A 20,016-nucleotide genomic window follows, 5' to 3' on the forward strand; every position below is an offset into this window, starting at 1 on the left:
GTTTTACACAAGAAAATTGATTTTACTTTTCTCTTAAGTCCAGACAGGTAGAAAGTTGGACTAGTTTCCAAGTGCAACTTTTCCTTTTCTCTTCCTTCCTAAAGTTAACCCCTTTCAGTTCTGATTCACTTTCCCTCTTTTATTTCTTCTAATCATCACTCCTCTCCTAGCCTCTCCTTCTGAAGAACCCGAGATTGATTGCGTCTTATTTCAGAATATAAAATTAACACACACATATATATATTTGTCTAGTCTATGGTACGTGTTAAAGTTTTCTCCATATTTTCTTCATTGGTCCTCAGATTTGGGGAAAGGTAATTTTCCGCCAGTTAAAAAATCTCAGATTTGCAATTTAAAGTGGCCTCTATTCTAAGTCTCTGCTCTTTCTCTTAAACCTTTGCTTTAAGCTGTCCCACTCCATTATTCCCACCCCCCCTTCTTTGAAGATGTTCTTTTCCTATTCAACTTAAACATCACTGCATTTGCTTAAAAAAAAAAAGTGCAAGAGAAAGAAAGAAGGGAAAAAATAAAGAACAGGAAAGAAAGAAAAGAGAAAGGAAAATAAAGAGGAAAGAAAAAAATCTTAAAAAATTCTTAGCCAGGTTTCTATTGTTGCTTCTCTGCATTTCACTTCTCGGTGTGTGTGTGTGTGTGTGTGTGTGCGCGCGTGTGTGTGCGTCGTGGGTGTGTGTGTGTGTGTGTATGTGTTTTTAATACATGCATAAACTTTTGGTGCCTCTCTCCCTCTTCCTAGCCTCTTCTCCCATCCTCTCTTCCTGCTCTCCGTGCCCTGCTCATCACTTTCCCCTGTTTTTTTTTTTTTTTCCTCCCTTCCTCCCCTCTGCCTCCCTCCACCTCCCCCTTTTCTTTTTTGCTGAATCTTATTGATCCAGAAGGTGGCTAATTAGCCCTTCCCGTCGTGCCTGGGTAATGAAGCACATGCGCACTGAATTAATCACAGCCATTTTTTGCAGGAAACTAATTAGCAGAATAAAGATCCAAAGACTTTTTTTTCTTTTCACTCATCAGCTCCCACTTCCAGCGCGTCCCCTCCGACCGCTGCAGCCGCCACCGCCGCCGCCTCCTCCTCCTCCTCCTCCCGGCCGCAGCCGCCGCCGCCTGCTTTGCATCCCAATTACAGCCTAGAGCCGCTGCCGCCGCCGCCGCCGCTTCTCCTCCGTGGCCCCTGCCCGCTCCGGGGGCTGTAAACTCCCCGCCAACCATGCTGCTCGGCGGCAGCGGCGGCGGCGGCTCCGGCTCCCCGGCTGCGGCCGCCTCCCGCCCCGGGCTCCGCCGAGCGCGCTCCAGCTCCGCCGCCGCCGCCGCCGCCGCCGCCAGCAGCGCGTCCTCCGCCGCCGCCGACCCCCGCCAGCCGCCGCTGCTGCCTTGATGGGCTCCGCGGCCCGAGCGCCTCTTTTCGGGATTAAAAGCGCTGCCAGCTCCCGCCGCCGCCGCCGTCGCCAGCAGCGCCGCTGCAGCCGCCGCCGCCGGAGAAGCAACCGCGTAAGTGGCAACTTTTCCCTCTTTTTTTTTTTTTTTTTTCCCGCCGCCGCCGCCGCCGCCTGCTCCTCCTCCTCCTCCTGCCGCCACCGCCCGGACGCGGGGCTCCTCGGGGCGCCCGGGCTGCTTTGCATGGGGCTCGTCCTGCCCCCTCCCGGCTCCCGCGCCCGGCCGCCGCCGCCCGCGCTCCCCGCGCCCGCGCCCTGCTCGCTCGCTGCGTCCCGCTCGCCTTCCCCCTGCGCCAAACTTTCTCTTTCTCTTCTTCCTCCTCCTCCCGCCGCCGCCGCCGCCGCCGCCGAGCCCGGGCCGCCCCCTCCTCCCGGCCCCCGCGCCGCCGCCACGGGCCGCCGGCGACCCCCGGGAGGGTGGAGGCGCCCGGGGCGAGGCCCGCTCGGCGAGTTTGAAGGCGCCGCCGGGCAGGGCCGGCCGGGGCGCGGGCCGAGGGCGGGAGGGCGGCCGGGGTCCCAGCACCGAGACAAAGGCGGCGGCCGGCGAGGGGGGGGCTCTGCGGTGCCGGGCGCCCCCGCCCTCGCTGCCCCTGGCCCCCAACTTTGCCCCACCCCGAGCGGCGCCGGGGCCCCGGGCTGAGCTGCCGCGCGGCGCGCACCCGGCCCGAAGCAGTCATCGCGGATGCCGCTGCCGCCGCGGCCGCCACCACTGGCCGGGCGGGCGGGCGCCTTCCGCGCCGGGGCTGGACTTGCCGGGGACGTGGGAGCCGGACCGGAGCCCGGGGGTTTGGGAGGGGGCGAGGCGGCCGCGGGATCCTCTACCTGCGCGCCCTCCGCCCTGTCCCACTGGCAGCGCCGCGAGCGCCCAGAGGGGGCTCTGCCCTGGACACTAGGGGCTCCCGGGGGCTGGGGCTGCGCCGCGGGCCAGGGTCAGACCCAGCCTGGCCGGCCTTCCTCCACCAGCTGAGTTGAGAGACATCGGAGGATTCCTTTTTTTTTTTTTCCTCTTTTTTTCTTTTTCTTTCTTCTTCTTCTTCTTCTTTTTTTTTTTTTTTTGCTCACTCGAATCAGGGATTGTTTATGTTCGATTGCTCTCATCCCTTGCCCGGCTCCACTAGATGCAAAAATCGTGTCCCCGAGTTTTACATTATGCATCATAGTGTACATCTTTTTGCATATCTATTGGAGAGTAGGAGAGAAGGTCTACGTGTATTTTACGCAGTGTATATATTTAATTGTGTATGGACTCAGCAGGCTTCTTATGGAATTATTAAATTAAAAATATGTATATATTTTACTTTGCGAATTAATCTGTTGCTTGGAATCTGACTTTTGTAAAATGTTGTGCTATTTCTTCGACTGTGGCAAATTTGATTACAAGTGCTTTCAAAAATCACCCAGACTTAACTTTTCCCCTTTGTTGCTCTGAAGTAGGGTAAATATGACAATTTTCATTGGTCTCAATTATTGAAACGATCTTTAAGGACTATATGGAAGGAGGGGGCTGGTTGCTTTTCTCTGGCCTCCAGTTCTAGTGACTTTTAAAAGGGGGTTTGTTAAGTACCTTTGAAGAATATGACATACGCATGGGTGATCCGCTGGGCTGTCATGCAAATTACAGAACGTACATTCACTTTGGAATTAAAGAAAAAGACTACCGCCGTTTGAGGGGGGACAATTGAGGATTTATTATATTTTTTAAAAATTACTTCCCCCCCACCACTATGGGAGAATGGCTAGTGACAGACCAACTTACTTGGAGGTCCTCTGAAAGAGGCTTGGGTAGTAGTAGAAAGCAGAGGATTGATCACAATCTGCATAATCAATAGGGCAGTGTGCTGCCATCCTGTACCTACATTTACTGTAAATTTCTACAGTATCTGCAGCTTGAGTGCCCCACTGCCTTGCTCCGCTTCTTAGAGTGGATTTAAAGGCAGAACAACCAGAATTTACTGCCCAGCTCTCCGGAACAATATGGGGTTCATAGTGGCTCATTTAAAAACTCCTTTATTTTACTGAAGTTTTTAAAAAAATATGTTTATATGTGGGGGCTCAGGTACTGATGCCCCCCCCCCCAAAGTGTAGGCATTTTGTGGGTTAGAAGGAGTTGGAAGTATTCTGAGGGCTTAGGGGTTGGGCGTTTCCTTACTGTATTACTACTTTGGGGGGCCCTCTTCTCATAATGTTAGATTCTTTAAATGGTGCAAGTAAATTAAAGATAGGAATATGAGGGAAAGTATGCTAGGGATTGAAGCAGTGTCAAAGGTAAGAGTTGCTGTATGTGTGTGTGTGAGAGAGAGAATACAGACACTTACAGTCAGTCTTGAAAGCTTGCTGGTAGGTGAATCCATATTTGGAGATGATTTTGAAATAGTCTAGCAAATGGTGCACACACAAAGTGTACACCGAGTCAGTTTTGAAAGGATTGTGGTTTGGGAAGATGAGGTGTGGGCAGGAAAACCCACTTTAGGCCAGCAGCCTTCCTCTGTCTGCATGTCTCCTCCCTTCCCCCTCCTTGGGTTTTAGTTTTTAATTACTTAATGCTGAAATGCATAGGGCTTATATAAATATTTGCAAATGCTTTTTCCTATTGATTTCTCTGAATAAACTGCCCTGCTCTGGTCCAGAGAGGAGACGATTCAGATCTGTGGACTTTTAAAACATATAAAGTCTCTGGAGGAGCATTGATCTGTGCATGCGTGTGCCTATGGATAGAGTTGGAGGCATGAAGATTTTGGGGGCCACAAGGAGAGTTCAGGCTCTCAGTGGTGTGGGCTGACAGGGCTAGGATAGAGCTGGCCCCATGGCCTGGCAGTCTCGACAGATTTGTGTGTGTGTACACACTGTGTGGGTATCTATACTGGGAGAGTCTAGATACATATGCAATGTGTATCCCCCCCCCCCAAATTAAATAGCATTTTTTCCCCGGACTCTGGGACTGACTGTCTTCTCCTGAGGGTCATGTCGCGTTCCAGTCTAACCCAAGGTGCAGGAATCCTGCAATGGAGAAATAAAAGAATATGCAGAACCAGGCCAGGTCAGCTGCTCAGAGGCCAAAACCCCTACAGCTGCTTTTATTTTTATTTTTTTGTGTATATTTTAGGCTCCTCCTGCCATGTTACAAATTGTGCCACCCCCTTTCAAGGTGTTTGCTCTGTGGCTTAAAGGCACCCAGAGCCTGCATGTACTGTATCCACAATGCCAAATCCAAAACAAAACAGGGGAGGAGGGGGAGGAAAAAAAAACCCCTATTGAGTTCAGGCAAATAAGGTTGGGTCTCCAGATCCGATTACAAAGCAGCTTTGAATATACAAGACAGTGCACAAGACCAGTTATTCCAGTTACTACAAACTATTAAAAAAAGGTGGGGGGGAGAGAGAGAAAAGAAAAGGCGTGTTTAGGTCGTAATTTGTTAGTACAAGGAAAAGAATCCCACATAAAGCTGCCTCCCCCCCCCCTTTGCTGGCTTCACACTGAATCCACTCACCCTTTTCCGATTTGTCTACAGTATAGGTTGTTTTATTAAAATCTTTTGGGTTTAGGAAGATCGCTGCAAGCAACACATTTTCTGTATTTTTTTCCCCCCTTTATCTTAGAGGAGAGTTGGCAAGGGTTCTGTGGTTTGCAGTTACACAATATGTTATCATGTTTTTAATCACTAAATCATTGCAGTGGTTATAGATTTACAGTCTTGGGGTATTACAGAGAGGAGCAACAGCGGCTATATATATGCTTTTAAATTACACCAATGTAAACTGAGTTCGGCAGCTGTGAATATGGTCGGCAGACTTCAATCCCTCCTCCCTGCCCACCCCCGTTCTTTCTCCCTCTGTGATCCCCCCCCCCAAAATTTCTTGGTTTGCTTGAAATAAGCTACCCCCTCTCCTCTCCTGTATTCTTTGTCTCTTTGCCCCCCTCAATCACCTCATTTTCATTTCAGACCTCTAACCCCAGATAAGCTAGGATTCCAACTCTTGAACTGTAACTTTGGATCAGAGAGTCTAATAATAATAATCATGAAAAGTGTGGATTTCCTAAGAAATCCTCTTGGTTTCCATACTGACCTCCTGTATAGGGTTGGAAGGTTGATTGCAAATCAGAAGGTGGGGGTGGGTGGAGGGGAGGGGAGCTGGGTCCTGTCACTGAGAGCCCACTTTCAGCTTCTGTTTTTCATATTATTATGTAACAGAATCCTTGGCAGCATTAAAAATTCAGTATTACAAGCTGATTGTAATGCTGCCTCATTAGACAACGCTGTCTGGCCTTGTATTAACTGAAACACAGAGCCTGGCTTTTAGATTATAAACACCAATAAATATTAAGGGTCAGCAGAGGGGAGGAAGAGCAACTGGGTTTTTGACCCCTTCTGGTTTTATCCGCCCACCCCCAATCTTTAGCCCCTTCCTCCTCAGCAACCCCCTGCCCCCCCCCATGGTAACTGTCATGTATTTTCTTGCTGGGATGCTGATGTGTCCACCCTGGTGACATTTTAGGAAGGCTTTTTATAGAGTTATCTTGTGTAAACAAAAGGTTTGGAAGTTTGTTTTGTTTTGATCTGCAGTAAACAGGTCCTTCACTTTGCTGATGTCATTTCCGCTCATATTTGAGTTGTTTATTGTGCTGCTTTGCTGGGCCCTCTCTTCCCTACCCCCACCTTGCCTTTCAGGGGGAGCCCTGGCTGCCTGGGGAAGGGGGATGCGCTCCTGAGCCACCAGGTCTGGGTTCAAAGGCTGAGGGTTGCAGGTCTTTGCCGGGTCCTAGGGCTTGCCCACTGGGAAAGATGCTCCCAGCTTCCAATCTGGTTAAACACTCCCACATCCACTTGCCCTAGTATTTCCATGGCACCACAGATCCATCTCAGCTTCCTTTCTTTGTAACACTCTCCCCTCTCTGGTCCCTGCCACACCTTGTCTATGTGTGTATTTAACACATCCTTATTGTCCACTTCTCCATTCCACCCTCCCCCCTCCCAAAAAAAAGACCCTTGTAATGAGGACTCCGAGACTTTGATTCAATTGCAAATTTGAAGCTAGCATTAGTGGACTTCATGCTGTGAAAAAAAGAAAATGTTTCAAGGCCTTGCCCCTCTAGCCTCCCCACCACCACCTTCTATCCCTGTTGGGTTTTCTGTGTGTGTGTTTCCCCCTGTTTTCTGCCTTTTCGTAGATCTAAAGGCTGTTCTAGTGTTACTAAAAATGACTATAATGTCCAGTATCTCTTATTTCCATGATCTACAATTGGAACCCAACCCCCTCCAAAAAAAAAAAAAAAAAAGTAGAATGAGGAAAGGAAAGAGGAAAATCTGACTTTGTAGGCCCCAAAGGCTTTCCTTTAATAGGATGATGGGTTTTAGGTTAAAAAAAATATTATTGTTTTGTTCTTTTAGGTTTAGAAATAATAGGGAAGAGAGGGAAAAGCAGTCATTAGGAAGTTCCCTGAGCTGCCTTCCAACTAAGACGGGTGAAAAATGAACCAGCATTGACACTTGGCTCCATGTGAAAGCTCCTGTAACCTCTCCCCCCTTCCGTGGCCCTGGCCTTTTGTTCCTAGAGAACGGAGCTAAGGTACTTTTTCTCCCAGACCAAAGGCAGCAGGCAAGGAGTCCCCTTGTGTGAGCATCGCCTTTAGATGGCCTTCTCATGGTTATTGTCAACGCAGACTCCCCCAAACAATTGCTCCAGGGAGACACAAAAGCAAAAACATTTGTCCTATTTTTTTTTAACCTCTTTGTTTTAGATTTTTTTTTTTCATCCATTCTTTAAATTTCACAGTTTCTATTTGTCTGTAGAAAGACAAACGGAACAGCATGAAGCACATTTTACCGTAGGCCTCTCTGGCCATTGGAACAGCCTCAATAGAAATCCGAATTCTAAAACACTGCCTGACTTGGAGGATATGTGAAATTTCAGCTGGGGGGTGGGGGTAGGGGCTGAAGTCCTATTAGAACAGGTTGTGAACAAAAATTCACTAACATGAAAAGATAAGAAAATAGGCTTCTAGAATTATTGGGGGGAAGGCTTGAAAAGGGTCATCTTTTGTCTTCTTACCTTGTGTCTCATACTTAGAAGTGATCGCTTGGTGGGGGAGAATTGCAAACTAAATGCAATTCTTCATTAAAAAAAGAAAACCTCCCTCCTGGTTGTTGTGCTTCTGATAGAGCGTTTAATTGATTGTTTTAACTCACACGTGGAAAAGCTCCTGGTACATATTATGGAATTGATACTGTACTGTTTTTTTTTTAAAAAACTATGATTTATGTAAACAGGCAGTATCCCATCTCCCTTCGCTTTTTCTTCCCTGTTTCCTTTCTTCTCCCTCCAACCTGCTTCCCCTCCAAGAATTCAGTGCTTAGCATCAGATGGAGTGTAAAGGGATATGTCAGTCGGTGGGGATGGCCTAGGAACAAAATAGAGGCGTCCACCTCCTTTTTTCTTGGCCCCAAACAAAGCGCCTCTCTCTCCTGTAATGTGTGGACCTAGATTGCGATGCTGTCCTTAAGCATCTGTCTGCCTTTTCATTAAAATTCTCAATTTCAAGGTTTAGAAACACAAATGTAAGAATCCCCCTGGGTATAAAAGTCTTGCATGGCAAATTCTCTTTGCCCTTTCAGGAATAATATTTTTGTTTAAAAAAGAGAGAGAGAGAGAAAAAAAGAGAGAATGATCTCTTTACCTAACCTGTAAAGCTGTTTTAAAGTAGCTTCTTTATTTTTGGTCTCTTAAAACTTGGGGCTTTGTAACTTAAAATTAATTTGGAAAAACTCTTCCAAATCACAGCTTTAAAAAAAAAAAAACAAAAAAAAAAACGATTACTCATTTGTGTCTTTCTTGTGTTATGTCCTTGGTAGATTTAGCTTCTGAGCTGGGGAGGGTGGGACAGTCAAGTAGATAATGTTCCACCCATGATTGGGGGGTAAAAATTAATCTATGGAATTAGCACTGTAAGTGATAGAGGTTTCGGCAGAGAAATGTGAATCAAAACATCTGTGTTGTAGGCCTCGGCACATCAGCCTCCAGTGCTTACGGAGGCAAGTGTGCACTGTTCTGAGGAAAGCCTGCATTCTGTACCATACCCAGGACGGGCTGGCCACCCAGCAGGTACCAGGCCCCTAAATATAACTGCCTCAAAATGTTGGGGGTGAACTCAGGCCATGGAGCAAAATCCAGCTCCAAATGTTTCCTTGTTTATTTCAGGGACTTTTTTTTTTTTTCTGTTGTCAGTCCTTGCCGCCTTCTGGATTTTTTCTTTGTGAAAGCCTCCAGGTTATTTAAGCACTTGTTTTAAAATCAATGTGTATATATAATTTAATAAAAATAGAAGAATCTGGAAGAGTACACAAATCCCCTAAACCAAGTTGCGCTGTGAAAAGAGAGGCCAGGTTTAGCTAGGAGTCAGAATGCTGACATCTGCTGTATCTTAGCCCAGAGATCATATTTACCTTTGCTAAAGTGAAAGGATACAGCATTAGAGAGAGAGAGTGTGTGTGTATGTGGAGAGACAAGCAAGCTTGGCTGGGTAGGATTGTTGTAATGTACCAGCCAGCTAAGCGTTAGGGGGCAGGCCTCTGGTTTGGAGAGGAGGGAAGGGAAGGAGTGGGGAAGGGGTTATCATTCCCTGACTTATTTTTAAATATTTATCCTTGTGGCTGTTGCCAATTATGCTTTCCAGATGAGACGAGGCTGGGTACGGAGAACGGCAAGGAAAGAATTGCCATTTCTGGGAGAAGGTTTATTTGTCAACAGTGTACAGGATGGAGCGATGAGATTGTCAGGCTGTCACTGCTGGGTAGGCCTTGGGTTTAACATCAGGCAGCTGCTCTCCGAAGAGCCGGGCCTTGCAGAGCTGGCGGATAGAATTTACGACATGTATTTCAGAGAAACTCTTTGATTTGTTACGTAAGTGCCAAAGTTGCACATTACCTCTGAGGAGGCATTGTTCTTGGTAATGAAGAAGATAAGTTTTAGTAGAGGTAACGCCCCAACTTTTGCAGTCCTTTACATTCATAATGTACAGAGGCCATGGATTACCTGCCTGTGGATTACCTGTTAAATTTTTGCCTGGAACAAAGGCAGGTTTTACTAGGCCTCACTATGTGTGTAGCTGGTGCTGGATTAAGATAAAGACAAGGGACCTGGGGTCACTCTCAGTTCCACTTGTCAGGCCTCTGAGGTGCAGGAGGCGGGTTGCAGTGTGGACTGCTTGGGACGATGCCAGGTAGCAGAGCTCACCCCTCAGGGCCTTCTGTGCAGCATGGCTGCATCCTTCTAGATTACAGCTTGTTCTTTGGGTTTTGTAGGTTTTATTTTAAGGAAGGTATTTGTGGCCCCACCAGCAGGTTCATGATGTCACCAGATTATGAGGTTGTCCCCTATTAATGAAGGGGAAGACAAAACAGCAAAGTTAGATTTCCTGAGAGTACACCACTTTCTCGTGGTCTTTAATTTATCGGACAGCAGGCTGTGGGGGTTGCTTCCAGGTAAGGAATCTTCGTTTCCCTGAAGGGATTTCCTGGGGCATCTCTACCTTGCGGGCCGTTCCTGGCCTTATTGGTTAGCATCATCATCTTCATGTATTATTCATGGTCACTTTTTCAATTAAATTATTAATTGGCTTTCTTTAAGGTGTTCTCAATGTATGTGGCTAACATAAATAACAGTGTGTTTTGAACACACCACCTGTTCTTGGGCCAGTTAGAAACACTTCTGCAGTGACCACACTGGTTTACAAAATCCTCCTCCACTCTACTTGCTAGCTCCGCGACACCCCCACCGGCCTTCTGCCCTCTCACGTGTGACTGAATTTGGCTTGTGCCCTCCTTTGTCCCTAATCAGACACGATTCCCTGGAGGCAGTCTTTTTCTCCCAGAGTTCTAGTAGTAAGAAAAAAAAAATGTTTTTTTTTTTTTTGAGTCTATTTTCTGGACTAAAATGCAGAGGGGTTGTCTGTCCCCAACAGTTAGATATTTACATTAATTCGAACCCAAATTATATTGTGCAAAAAATGCCTTCTACATGAGGACATGAATGGATTTCAGCGGCTAAGCTTCCCTTTTTTCCCCGAGTTAGTGTGTGCTTAATGCTAATACGATTCCATACATACGGCTCTTCGCCTCGTGAGCTTATTATATTTCTAACACTTGCATGGTTCATTATTGTGCAGTCGGAAAAAGACTCTCCAGGCTGTAAGGACAGCCTGGGTGGGTGGTTTTCAGAAAGGCTAAAAGCAGGTGCCTTTCTGTGCCGAGAGAATCGGGGTAAATTCAGACTGAGTGGGATTCTGACGGGGAGGACGGAGGACTTCCGGTGAGATTTCTGTGGCGCTGCCTTTGCACAGCAGAATGGAAAAGGTGAACTTGGCAGATAGAAAAGTGCCCAGCAATGGCTTTGGGCATGATCTTTGCCATCTCTGAAATGAGTGGCTTTATAAGGCGAGTCTTCAGTTGTGGAGAGATTGCAGGCTCAATCGCAAACCGAGACTCCTTTTCTTTTTTCTTCTTTTCTCCTCTCCAGGGATCTCTTTTTGCTTTCTCTTGTCTCAAGAACTGTCCTTCAACTCTCACTGGAGAGCGGGTCATGTTTTCCTAAGTTTCTGCAACTGAAAAACAGAAGTGCTCTGTAAAGCAGTTAATAGGATGGGTGTGTGTGTGTTGCAAATAAATTCCTGTCCACATTGGCTCACGTCCTCGTGCTGGAGTGGCCTGGCTGTGACGTGGACGGGGCCCAGAGAGCGATGGCTCCGGTTCGGAGGCCTCAGGCTCCTTTTGGTGGCCGGAGGGCGCGTCCCTTTCTTCTCGCCCGCTTCTAGGCCGGCCCCTGACCTTTGATGAGCGAGGGGTCAGCGCCTCTGGGAGGGACCGGGCTTTGTTCCCGCCGGGCCGGTTCCCGGGGCGGCACAGGCCGAGCTGCGAGGGCCCCGGTGCCCCGGGCGGCGTGCGGCGCGGCCTGCCCCGGGCCGGTGCCTGGAGCCCGCGGGCCGAGCGCGTCCCCGGGCGTCCCCGGGTCCCCGCGCCGCCGCCGCCCGGCCTGCGCCCGCCACGACTGTAGATGTCAGGCTTTGCCCGGGGAGCCGAGCGGCAGGGCTGTGAGTTTCAAATTAACCTTCCGCTTTGTTGCTGTGTAATGTGGATCCCCGAAGGCCCCCCGCCCCGCCCGCCCCCCTTCCCCGGGAGGTGCTCGCTGCAAACTGCGAGTTGAGCTTCATTTACATAAAGCGATTCCGGCGGGCGGGCGGAGAGGCGGCGGCGGCGGCGGGCAGGCCGGCTGGGGACGAGCGCCGCGCCCCGTGGGTGAATCCCCGCCGCGCCCCGGGGACCTCCCTCCGGGGACGGGCCAGCCGCCGGCCCCGCCGCCACCATGCACCGCGCTCCCCCGCCGCCGGCCCCCCCTGTACTAGCCAGAGCCACCCTGGAGTCCCGGGGGCGGCGGCGGGAGGTGGGGAGCATGCCGCCGCGGGCGGGTAAGTTCGGGGCTCTGGTGCGGCTGGAATTTCCCCTCGTCGTGCTCCGCGGTGGCGCGGCCCCGGGACCCGCGAGTGCCGCCTCCCTCCGGAGGTGCGCGGCGGCTGAGTGTGCCAGGTGAGTGCGGACGCCCTCCCCGCCGAGCCCGCCCGGCTCGCCAGCCGCCCCGAGCCACGGGCAGGTGCTGCCAGTCCTGGCTGAACTTCCCATCCTCTTGGGGCGTGTGGGGGAAGGGCAGGCTGGATACACTTGAGCTACTCATCTCTCGTTGGAGCCTACCTGGGGTGAGAGCGCCTCAGTTCTGCTGGGCGCACAGTCAAGTGCTTGCTGCCTCCTGTCCCTTTCCCTTCCCTCCTTCGCCTCCTGCCTGCTGCGCTCGGCATCACTTAGAAGTTTGGGTTCCTCCGCCTAAAAATGCACCCTTGTCAGTCAGAGAGGAGTCTCTGGTCAGCTGGAAACAATGTGAAGAATGCTCGTATTGTGTAGTAATTAAAGGGAGAATCAGAGTTTTTCAGCTGGAGAGCACCTTCAGGAATCATCTTGTCCACTCTCCAATTGTAGTTTATTCCGCACTCAGAAAAAAACCAGAACACCATTTATTTCTCTGGGGGTGTGTGAAGGGGAGAACTTAGATTTTTATCCTGTGGAAGGAGGAGGAATCCCCAAGTTAGGTCAGTAGCAAAGGAAAAACACAACCCCCAAAGTAATCATTGTAGGGCTTAGAGGGGAAAGGACTCTCTGGAACATGGTCCTTACTGGTTTGGACATAACCTGTATCATAGGAAAATGCCTCAAGGGCAAATACCACAGCTTTGCATGGTGTATGCTCAGAGGGAATGGCCTGGCACAGTGGTGCACAATGTGTTAAACTGGTTTAAATGAATCCACCAGCAGGTGAATCCAGGAGGGTCATCCCCTCCCCCACCCTCTATTTGTGTCATTTAATAGGCCTTGAAGACTCTAAATGCCACTGACAGATAACCCCAGAGGGGAGAAATTGCCCCACCTGGGCACAGAGGGGAGGCCTCTTCTTCAGGCTGGGGCCTGCTTGGCGGAATGCATCAAGGCACAACAAGGGAAACAAACTTAAGCAAAGCCTTGAAGGTGGATAGAAAGTTACACGTCATCTTATTTCATTCCATGCTTTGAGATCCTTGGAGATAAGTCACTAAATAAATAGAGTATAATTTAAAGCTCACCCTGGTGGCAGGAACTTCGTTTCTTTGCCATCAAGCAGCAGGTGCAGGTTTGTAGAGTTGGCCCCTCGAGTCCCCTCATTCCTAAATCCAGGAGGTGTCAAACCTTCATGTTCTTTTAATGGCTGTGGTTTCTGGAGAGGTTTCCAGGGAAACCCTGAAAATCATGAGCTCCGGTAGGCTGGGCTGGCCTGAGTGCTGTGGCAGGGACCATATTGGATAGGAAAACATATACCTTCCAGGGTAACCTGATAGAGAAAGCGGGGGACCTGGATCTGTTCCTTGTTATCAGAACAGTCACTGGCGGCCTGAGATTCTGAATCTATCCTGTTACCCAAACATGAAAAACAGTTAGGGAACAGTGAGGTGTGAGAAAAGTCAGGAGACCTTGGTTCTTAATAATCCAAGGGCTCTAGGAATGGGGTCTTTGGACAGCAGTACCTACCTGTATTTGTGTTCATTCTATTTCACAGAGACCCTGAAGGCCCTCTTTCAGAGGGTTTGTAGCTAAGAAGGCCAAGAGAAACTTTCCCCCTCTCCCTTTCCTAAATTACAGGACTAAGGAGATTGTCTGCATTTAGTTTCCAGTGTAGTTTTGTATGCTTCTCACAATGGGCTGGGGGTCACACGTGGCTCTTTAATTATACAAATGTTATTTAACATCATGGAGCAGAGGCAGAAGCAAGCACTTTTGCACTTTAAAAACAGTCCTTTTGGAATCACAAGGAATTAAGTGACTTGGAGATCTGTCTTTATGACATGGGTCACTTCCCTTTCCCAACTCTTTTTTTTTTGAAATGGCTGCACTTTCTATGGGCTAGACGCTACTATTTTCCATTTCTCCTGGCAACAGTTTTGATTGACAGGGAGCTATTGAGAAACACTTGCTAACTATTCCAGAATAAAACATCCATGCTGCTTCCACAACCACCTGAAATTTTAATTTTGGCTCCTTTCCTTCCCTCCTTTATTTGCACAAACGAATGGTAAGGAAGGGTGGAGAGGGCCCAAATAAAACGGTGCCCTCCCAACAGGACAATGAAGTGCCTGCCTCCCTGCTGCCGTGGGGTTGGATCTAACTGCTGTGTTAACTCAGTGCCAGTTGGACTGCACAGTGGCAAGGAGCTAAAATAAGCGAAATTTCAGTTTTCATCATTATGACTTTAATGATGACTTCTAGATACTGCAGGACTGGCCTGGCTCACCTTGGGTAACCCGGAGGTGGTTAGTTCATTAGAATAAATCTGGGATTGCAAAATGCTAGAAAAGTATTATCTGTGGCTGGTGGTGACTCAGTTTAGTTCCTTGAGTTCTGGTTACAGGGATCATGTCCTTCTTGTCACTGTTTGCTGTTGTTCCTTTTTAGTATATCTTTTAAAGGTTGGGGCTTTTCTTGGCTTCCAAAGAATCAGTGTGAAAACCTGGAAATACTTGAGGGTCCAGAGCAGTCTCATACCTAGGAAAGTATTTTTAATCGCAGAGTTGCAACAGTTTCATCTTAAAAAGTAAATATTTCAGTGACTAAGTAACATTTTATAAAAGTGTAGGGAATCCCTTGAATTACTTGAAGGGAAAGAAAGCAAGGTCTCTCTTTAGGAAACTCACCTTTGAAGAGTAACTAGCTTGCTTCTTAACTCAAAGGATTTGGCCTTAACTGGTAGAGAGGTAACAATGATTCCGCTGGAAAGAGACTTGTGCAAGCTCCACCTCACGCTCCCTGGTGCTACAGGGATAATGCACCTGATCATGAACATTAGTGACCTCAAGAAGTACAGTATGTGTTGTGGTTTATAGTTTCATTTGTTGTTAAAATGGTTGCTTGCTGTTAGCCTGCCCTATTTCTACAATGTTTGGGCCTCTTGGCCTCCTCTGGTTCCCAAGGCTGGTGTAATTAACCAGGATGGGGGTGTTACTGTAAAAACACAACAGGAAGGCAGATTCCATTACAGTGAACTTCATAGGGATATCCAAAGGCTCTGGTGTGAGAATTTGATTGTAATGGTTATTATTAGAAATCACAGCACAGCTCAGAATCACTACCCTCTGCCTGAGTTAAAAACTGTGGTCAGGGAAATGGGAACCCAGTTTTAATAGAATCCAGGCAAGGGAATTCCTTCGTAGGAGCTAGTCTCAATTCAGTCTTAATCAGTGCCTGTTCTGTCCAAAGCACAGAGTCCTGTGTCCTTAGGCCACTCAAATTGAGAAACAATTGCACAGAAGCTAAGGTTGAGTCAAACTGCCCCGAGGGAGAGACCCAGGCAGAAATCTTGGCTCATTGGCAAGTCACTTTCAAAATCCAGATTAAGGAGAGAAACTACAAAATCAACAACTGTCAGATTTCTTTTCTGTATGATTTAAAGTTGGCTGCCAGATTGATCTCTTTGAACATGTACAAAGTGACAGTCAGATGCTAGAAGGCTTTTTTTTGGGAGGGCTAATATGGTAAATGACTCTTCTGTGGACAGGAACTGGGGAGTGGGGCAAAGCAGGGCTTAGGGCCGATTGACAGCGGCATTGTGCAGGGAAACAGCTGGAATGTTTTTTTTTCTTCTGGTTTTTATTCTTTGGGTCAGGAGAGTGAGGATAAGGCAGTGGTTGAGCAGTGACAGGTGTGTTTCTAGAGAATTCTTTACCCAAGGAAGGTGCCCTGGTTTCTTCTAACATTGAGGGTTTTTTTTTTCTTTGATGTTTCTGCCTTTCTTTCACCCTTAATTCCTAGAGTTTCTTGCTTTTGCAAGAATAAGGGCACAAATGAAAATGGAGGAACGTAGAAAGTTTTCGAGGTGGTCAATTCAGCTCTATTTCAGAGTAAGATTTTTGTGTTGTTAGTCTTAACCCCAGACAGGGCCAAATGCTTGGGTTTTATCTGCCTTTTGGGCCAGCCCTTCTCCCTGTCCACCAGAGGGTCACCACAGCAGTCCTGTCAACATGAGGATTACTGTGTGGGGGTTTTGATGTGCACCTTTCCAGAGGGCCCTGGCTGGCCTGCTGTGTCCTGGGGAGACCTCAGTTAGGTGGTTCAACTGCTCCTTCTTTGAACTGCATTGTTAACATATGTGCTGCCTCTAAGATTTTTCCATCCTTTCCCCTCCCTGGACACAGGTCTAAAGCTTCCAGGGAAGGGAGGCATGAGGTGAGCAAAAAATGTACTACTCTCTGGCTGCCGCTGGTTTGAGACAGAAGCCACCGAAACTCTCTTGCAAAGCCATTCCTTGATGGGGCAAAGGCTGGGATCCCTCTCCGCTTTGGTTCTGCTTGATTTCTGGGAAGAAAAGGATCATTACATCAAGGCCTGAAAGGCTTTCTTTAATGATTATCTTGAATTTAGGTTTTTTTGTTTTGTTTTGTTTGTTTTTGAGACAGAGTCTTACTCTGATGCCCTAAGGCTAGAGTGTCATGGGGTCAGTTTAGCTTATAGCAACCTCAAACTCCTGGGCTCAGGTGATCCTCCTGCTTCAGCCTCCTGAGTAGCTGGGACTACAGGCCCCCAGTACAACCCCCCAGCTAGGTTTTCTATTTTTAATAGATACAGCCTTGCTCAGGCTGGTCTCTGAACTCCTGAGCTCAATCACTCCACCTGCCTCATATCATACTCCCAGAGTGCTTGGATTACAGGTGTGAGTCCCTGCACCTGGCTTTGAATTTAGTTTTAAGTGGGTCTTTGCGGGTACGAGTTAGGAATTTATGGAGTATCTTCAGTCATCTGTAGGGAGATTTGGGCTGAAACTGGGAAAAACAACTTCATTGGACTTAGTGAAAAGATAGTGGAATTCTCATCCTCTGCTAGGCACTGTCCTGAAAGTGATTTTGGCCACACTTCTTTGATCTGGGAGTGAGATCCTTGCTCCCATGCTTCTGCTCAGACCCCCTGCTTTGTGTGTATGGAAGTGTTAACTGAGTAGGCCTGAGCATTTGGGAGCCATTTGGGGTGGTTAAGCATGATGGGGGCCTGCATTCTGGGAAGGGACAAAGTGTAGGCTTCTTAGTGGGTAAGGAGGGCTAAATTGCTTGGGGGTCTTTTGGGGAAGGAGGAGGCAAAAGAGCCATTTTGCTTGTTTCTTGGTGGTCCCTGACTCCATCCAGGACTGTGACTGGAGGAGAATTCTTTTGAGTGTGTTGTTTGAGCTAGGGTTAGATACGCTGTCCCCCTCTCTGTCGGAGGCTCTACATTTCAGTATTAAAAGTCCAGTTCAGAGGTGGTTGGCTGGCTGTCTTCTCATTTGAATCTCCTTAGTGAGGAGAAGCAGGAGGCAGATGAGCTGAGTGCGGAAAAAGACCAAGGGGCTTAATTTGATACTTGGTTTTGGCCCTGCAGTTCTGCCTCAAAAGGCATGTGAGTGCCTGTTCACATGTGGAAGTCTCCCTTCACTATCTAAAAATCACTTTTCCATAGCATCGAAACTCCTGTAAGTCTAGGAAAAGTGTGTACGTGTGGACATGAACTTCTCACTCTGCATCTCGGAGCAGCCTATTTTGGGTGACTCTTCTCTACCTGAGGTCTTTGTGTTCTGGAAATATGCTAAAGAACACATGTGGGCCTTTTTTCTCCTTCTCAGCAACTTTTCTTTTTTCTTTTTTGAACAATTTTTCTTAACTGCTCAAGAAACAATGCAAGCCTCTTCCACCCTCTCAAGCCTGCTTCCTAAAATGCTCTTTGGCTCAGGGCCGTGGTTCTTAATGGACATTTGGCTGGTCCAGAGAGTGGTTTTTTGCTCTCCTTATAACAGCCCCGTTATTTCTCTGCCGAATATCTGCGTCGTTGTTAAAGTGTCAAGTCAACTTTTGAACAGTTTAGAAGCAGCCCATGGATGTCAATGTGCTTGTAAAGCAACTGATTTTTGAATACCATCTCCATTCTGTGAGATTCTTGGATGGTGTCACATTAGCTGATGTGTAACTATTGCTGAGGAACAGGCCTTAGTAAGGACTTCCATCTGTGTATCTTGAGTATGTGAACATGTGTGACCTGGGCCCATGTTGCCTACTTTTTCATAAGATAGTACTTTACCCACTTTTAAACCATAAACCATAGTTCCAGGTAGAGAATGACAAAAGTGAAAATAGTAGCGGCCCCCACACTCCCAATCTCTGCAGGCCTTTTGCAAAGAGGAAGTTGAAAGTGGTTTTTCTTTCAACAGGTCTAAAACCCAGAGCTATCTTTGGGGAAAGAAGAGAACTTCTGTGCCTTTTGGGAAAGGGCTGTCAATTTATTTTGCCCTTACTGGGAAAACCTTTAAGAATTTTCTAGACAGTGGAGAAATTGAGTGACAGGAGAAATCCTGATGCAAACTCCCACGTGTCTAACCGGAGGGAGGTGTGGTCTTCTTCACTGGGTGAAGCGATGAAATAATTACGAAGTACAACAGTTCAGGATCAGAGCACCACCTGTGAATCATCCCTGGCAGAGGCATCTGCTGTTCACACTCAGCGTTGTGGGAGAAGCAGAGGTGAATGAGAAGGGCCTGCTCTTTGGAATGGCGGCCACTGTGGGCCTCACTCCTCTGCTGAGGGCTTTGAGGTGAGGCCCAGCTCTCCTCCTGCCCAAGGTGGGTGACTTTGGACCCATCATTGAACCTCTGAGCCTCACTCCTTTCATCTGCAAAATGGGCATAACCCTAACCTTGACCCTTACATTTGAAATAGGATTGAAATGAGCCAGAAAACTGGGCATCCCAGGACTTAGCATGTTGAATAGTCTCTCCATAAAAAATGTCGATTCCCATCCACATCTCCTTTTTATTTCTTCTGATCCTGTCACCAGCCTCTGCTAACTTTCTTTTTCCTACCCCCCTGGAAGCAATAAACTAAAAGATGCAACATTTCTTTTGCCTTTTCCCTTACGGGCTGGAAAGAAAGCCAACTCTGCAGCCTTTTCAAGGACTGAAAGGGTCTGAAATAGATACAGTATCCCCCTGTGCCCCCCAGCCCTCCTTCCACGTCCCCTACCCCAAGCTGGCAGGCGGCCCTCTAAGTGAGCAGCCCACTGAATGACCCACCTAGAGGGGCCTTCCGGGGCTGGCTTGTATATGCTAATAGGCCTGACTTGTCCTGGCTTGTTTGTAGTGATTTGTGGAGGCATTTATATGCAAATACTATCAACTTGCAGAGTTAATTATCATGGGCCTCCCCTCCACCCTTCCTGCACTGCCTCCCAGACTGGCTGGGCTGTTCTCATTCAGCTTTGCTCTTCCAGTCTCTGCCTCCTCTGTCTGTCACCCTGGCCCCGTCCTGTATACCTGCAGGCTTGGTCACAGCTCCTTTCGCTTGCAGTGTGCTCAGGCATGGCGAACTGGGCGCACACTGACCCTCCATTAGAGGCCTCCTGTTGCCTTTGGGGAGCTCTGGTTTATGTTGCTCTGAGATTTAAACCCCATTTTTACACACGAGTTTGAAAAAAATCAGAGCTGCGTAGATGTGAAAAAATCATATCAACCCTTGACCCTCAAGTCTTCAGACTTCTATAATCCCTTTCTGATTCACTTTCAATCAGGAAGCGATTATAACTTTTCATTTATTATTATCATGTTTATTTCTTCACGTTGTTTATACCTTAGAGTTATTACCAGTTTTTTTTTTTTTTTTTGAGACCATCTCACTTTGTCACTCTTGATAGAGTGCTATAGCATCACAGCTCACAGTAATCTCAAACTCTTGAGCTCTTCGGCCTCCCAAGTATCTGGGACTACAGGCTTGTATGTGCTAATATATACACAATGCCCAGCTATTTTTAGAGGTGAGGGCTCTGGTTTAGGCTGGTCTTGAACTTGTGAGCTCAGGCAATCCACCCTCCTCTGCCTTCCAGCTTATTACCAATTCTGAGCCTAGAGAGAAGCCATTTTGCAAAAGGATGTTCCTTCCAGCCACTACCCCTGGAAATTGAGTATTAAAGTGTGTTTGAGTGGACGTGTGATTCATC

The 20,016-nt window shown here is 48.0% G+C and overlaps 1 protein-coding gene across 2 annotated transcripts in view; it reads left to right on the top strand.

Annotated features, from left to right (window-relative positions):
* Nucleotides 1-1,379: 1,379 nt before the first annotated feature.
* Nucleotides 1,380-20,016, top strand: part of ZFHX3 (zinc finger homeobox 3) — a 255,481-nt gene continuing 236,844 nt past the window's right edge. The window contains exon 1 of one of the 2 annotated variants that reach the window (XM_053605852.1): nucleotides 1,380-1,503. The gene's annotated coding sequence lies outside the window, so the exon portion shown is untranslated. Of the gene's footprint in view, nucleotides 1,504-11,713; nucleotides 12,022-20,016 lie in introns of those variants that run through there. The other variant, XM_053605844.1, reaches the window with a different exon arrangement.

The sequence above is a fragment of the Nycticebus coucang genome, chromosome 2 (assembly GCF_027406575.1).
Source record: "Nycticebus coucang isolate mNycCou1 chromosome 2, mNycCou1.pri, whole genome shotgun sequence".
Lineage (NCBI taxonomy): Eukaryota > Metazoa > Chordata > Mammalia > Primates > Lorisidae > Nycticebus > Nycticebus coucang.